Raw genomic sequence first — 5093 nt, 5'->3', positions numbered from 1 at the left:
AAAGGTGTTTAACTGTCCGGAAGTGGAACCCCTTTAGGCAGTCCTTTTCCGGAATTCAATGTTTTTATCATTATACTGACACTAGTTTCGTACCATAATATACATGCTTTACATGCTGTTCAATTTTCATGTGAAACAAGTCTTTCTTTCTATGATTTGGTGTTGTTTGAGTTTTGTTTCTCAAGGCCTGATTCTCATCCTTAATAAAAAATAAACCCCGGATGTGCGTTTAATGGTGCGGATTTGACTGTGAATTTTTTTTTTAAACAATTTTACTTACTGATATATGGATTAAAAGATGTGTAGATATATAAATTTACAGGTGATATATTGATTTATATATGATCTGTTAATACTGTGTGTGCTCTACCTGACAACTGTAGAGCAGGAGGTGTGCAAATGTGCGTAAATGTTGTTTTCGCAATACGTAAATTACAAAAAAAGTACATGTCGTTACTTTGAATTTCAATAAAACATTTTCTTTTTATAAATAGGATCAATTCTAGAAAATCTACAATTGTGATATATACATACCTAACTCGGACTGTACACAGCTAATGATATGCCTCCGTAAAACTCTTGTTAGCTCGTCTCAACGGAATAAAAACACACACACACACACACACACACACACCAGAAGTTAGCCTGCACAATTAGTCAGGAAATGTTTTCTAAGTTAATTAACGAATATTAACAGCGTATTAATCCCTTTTTTTTCAAAGAAAATACGTTCAATTTGTCAGTTGACACACTTAGTGAACACAAACAGTATTCCTGTAACGGAAAATAAGGGTGTGTCACATTTTACGCAAGATGTGCATGGAATTTTCGTGGATCATTTATTGTAGTGGCGTGTCGCACCGAATGCTAGAGTTGCATCATTTCGATTATAATTCGAGCGTATCTGAATTAAAAGTCGTTTCCATTACCAAACACAGCACCTTATTCTGTATACACTAATTATTTTTACATATGTAAAATATTAATTAAACTATATATACCATATAAAAATTGTGTTTGCTTTTTTAAAAAGCAGTGTTTACAAAACTCGTGTAATTCAAATTCATAAATCTGTAACTCTGCTAGATCGGATTTGATTTTAAAAAAACTAACCTAAGAAAATTCTATGTTGTCGGAACAGGGTCAAATCTCATTTGTACTTTTGTGAACTATTTCCTAATCAGTTGGTTTGCAAAATAAGAGTAATCTTTTGAAGTACACTTAATGCAAAAGTTAAACTGAATGCAAGCATTTAAACAATTGCAAATCAAACTCGGTAATTAAATACCCTTAATACAATGTGACAAATGTAAATGCACTTGCTTGATTTTTCTTTTAGATCTTTTGTTTGACGTACTCTTTTTATAATTATTCTACAAATACAAACCTCTCTTAAAAAGCAAATGTTGTCATTACGTATTTTATGAAAGACAGAGAGGAAAGTCCCAGAGAAGACGAAGGGATAAGTACTTCTGCTGTGAGAGTTGCAGGTTGTTAAACCTTCAGATATAATGCAAACAAGAGCTGTCACAGGAGAAAGCGTGCTCGACTATTTCGATGCTTGATAGTTAAACGGGGCATATCTGGGGAAGCTGGAGCTGTCATTTGTGTGTTTAATGAATCTAATGTGAATGACGACATTGAAAAATAGTTTAAGTCTGTGTCAAGTGTATTAAGTTATGACAGAGATAGAGTGAAAGTGTATCAAAGCATTAACTATATTTAACTTAAGTTTTTAAATCCATTCAGTATTAACAGAGAAAGAGTGAAATGCATCAATACTTCAATCTGAATTTCTAAGAATAAAGGGGACATAATTCATGAAATATTGGTCCTTGTGTCATACGATATGGTAACAACTATTGAAAGTTTCAATTGAATCCACTTAGTAGTAACAGAGACAGAATATATGTGTATCAAAATTTGAACCTGGGATTCTAAGAAAAAAGGGGGCATAATTCTTACCCAGGCTGTTCGAAATAAGCCCTAGGTGGTACTTTCAAGTCAAACTATATTTTTACATTTGAGCCGCGCCATGAGAAAACCAACATAGTGGGTTAGCGACCAGCATGGATGCAGACCAGCCTGCGCATCCGCGCAGTCTGGTCAGGATCCATGCTGTTCACTAACGGTTTCTCTAATTGCAACAGGCTTTGAAAGCGAACAGCATGGATCCTGACCAGAAGCGCGGATGCGCAGGCTGGTCTGGATCCATGCTGGTCGATAACCCACTATGTTGGTTTTACCATGGCACGGCTCATTTACTGAATAGCTTGCTGGCCAATGATTAAAATTATTACACAACTCCTTAAATTAAACGCCGGTTCATAGTATGTGCTATTGATCGGTATACAGTGCAACACAATATAATAAAATGAATACGAAAATAATGTCTGATGTCATCTAAGAACCAAGGGTAACAGTTTTGATTCATTGACCCGTAAGTGATGCCATAAGTGCTTTATTGCCTGATATCAACACCCAAATGTCAAAGTTTTATTTTTAAATGTATTAACCCAGGTTACGTTGGAATCCGATAGAAAACATAATGTTCTGCCACCCCAAACCCAACATTTTATGAATGAACAGTGTAGGACAGAAAATATGTGTTTGCATGAGCGACAGTACGGCAAAATATACGCGCCATTGCGACTAATAACGCGTGTGTCCTATTTGCGCTTATTTATCGTTCCGGCGTGTCGGTGTGCTTGCGCCCTTCAAACGCACCAAAACGACGAATGAACACCCAGATACGACGTGGTATTTGTCGTACTGGCGGGCTAGTTAGTCATTTTGGAATGTTGACGCGAGAACGAAATGGCAGAAATCAGCCACCACAATGACCTATATAGAAATTTGTTCTTACTTTTTCCAGAGCAATTACCATTTGAGTATTTACATGGCGCACCGGCTTTGCAAAAAGTATACATGTTGAAGACAGGACAACGGGCATTCAGGGACTGAAAAAAATCCTTGATACTGACCTTTTATGCAGCTTACAATGCCTCGCCATATAAATATGAACTTGACACTGTCTGTATGTAAACATGGAATGTTTTAGTGACACAATTCTACGGAGTGTGAAATTTGATAAAACGAATCATATGTTTCATATCATGAACGAGTTCAAACTGTTGAAGTTAAGTCAAAATTAGAATCATTGAGATACGAAGGAATCATGAATGCTGTTTTCAGTACGGATCGAGAGGTCGCGAGTTCGATATCTGAACGAGGCGAGTCGTTGGTCTGAATTAAGTTTTGTTTTTCGAAACACTACCTTGTATATTGTTTAGTCAGCAGATACTTATAGCGCTCTTTAAATAGCCTACACAACAAAGTTATGTCATTATGAACTCAGGAATTGAATTAATTGTCTCCCCACATGCGCACCCTGCAAAGATCGGACGGGTGTATATATTATGGAACAGAATTAGGGCAAAATCTGCATTGTGCTTTCGTACGTCCAATCTTGCGATTTACATGTATGCATTTGTGATTCTTATGTTCACACATCCCATTTTGCATTGTTACATGGCCATTCGTCCATCTAATGTTTGCTTGTTTCTTTCTGACATTCATACGTATATATGTATCTAACTGTATATTATTGTCTTGATGTACATTTACTATCATGTCTTGTGTGATAATTGCAATAAAGTATGATTAAATTAAGTGCTATGCTGCGTTCCGCATTCGGAGATTGTGTGTGAAGGTAAAGGTAAAGTTTCTTGTTTAACGTGGGTAGTCGACGAAAGTCCCCACCTGGAATGGATGGAACAACTTATTTCCAGCCGAGCCCACGGCAGGTGTCATATTTACCTCCCCAGCATCCAGTCTAGGCCGATACTGCTGGAAACAGTACCAATTTAAGCATATCACCCAGCACTGGACACTAGTCGGGACATCAGTGCTCGCTTGTCTTAAACTTTGTTAGTTGTTCACGCATACGAGTTAGCATATTCAACCCGCCCAGTAGCCACTTCTGTCCATATCATCAGTTCATAGACAACACAAATTGTCTAGGTTAACCACAAGCTAATACACCGAGTGATGCAGCACATTGCAGCATGACCGAAAGCAAAATAATGTCATAGACTAATGAAGAAGTAACCATGTTATTGAAATGAAACAATTAAGCATGTATGAATGTCTGAAAGAAACACGTAAACGTAAGATGCACAAATGGTCATGTAACATGCAAAATGGGATGTCAGAAGGAAGCATGTGAACATGAGAATCACAAACGCATATATGTAAATCGCAAGATTGGATGTACGAAAGCCCAATGCAGTTTTTGCACTAATTCTGTTCCATAAATTAAGTATACATGGATAATTATTCTAGAATAAAACTGCTGTTCTTTTCACTTTTCGTGGGTGTTTTAACGTGTGCTAATAGAGGGATTCTCGCACTCACGTGCTGTTATAACACATTTTTATATATGCGCGTTCCGTGGCAAAGCGTAAACGTATTACGGCCCCAAAAAGGATCATTCAAATGGAAATGACGTCATCGTGGAAAAACAACTTAGATATTCCCGCGCATTCATGGAAATTTAATGACGTTTAGGGAGAATGTATTCATTTTTAGGGTTTTTTTTGCGCTTATTGCAAGAATAGCGTTAGCGCATGTTCATTTTGAACGTGCTATAACATCTTCAGAATCCCTCGGGATACCTTGGTACCCTCGCCCTACGGGCTCGGGCACCAACCAATCCCTCGGGATTCTGCAGACGTTATAACACGAAAAAACATGCGTTATCCCTACACAAGTAGGTACGGACTGGGCTTCAGGCGTTCTCCCCAAGAACAGTTTACATATAATAAAGAAGTGAAGTCCACATTTAACAAATAAGTTCAGTCCATATTTTACACAGGAGTGCATTTCATATATGAGAAATTAGTGCAGTCCACATATATTAAATGAAAGCAGTCTATTTTTGACAAATTAATGTAATCCACATATTATACATAGGAGTGCAGTCCAAATACGATAAATATAGTCAACGTTAATGAAGGAGTGCAATCCACATAATGATGAATGAGTGCAATCCACATATGATAATAAGCTGTCCTTGAACTTCTCCGATAACA

This window comes from Mercenaria mercenaria, chromosome 15, assembly GCF_021730395.1.
Source record: "Mercenaria mercenaria strain notata chromosome 15, MADL_Memer_1, whole genome shotgun sequence".
Classification (NCBI taxonomy): domain Eukaryota; kingdom Metazoa; phylum Mollusca; class Bivalvia; order Venerida; family Veneridae; genus Mercenaria; species Mercenaria mercenaria.
This window is presented reverse-complemented; position numbering follows the sequence as displayed.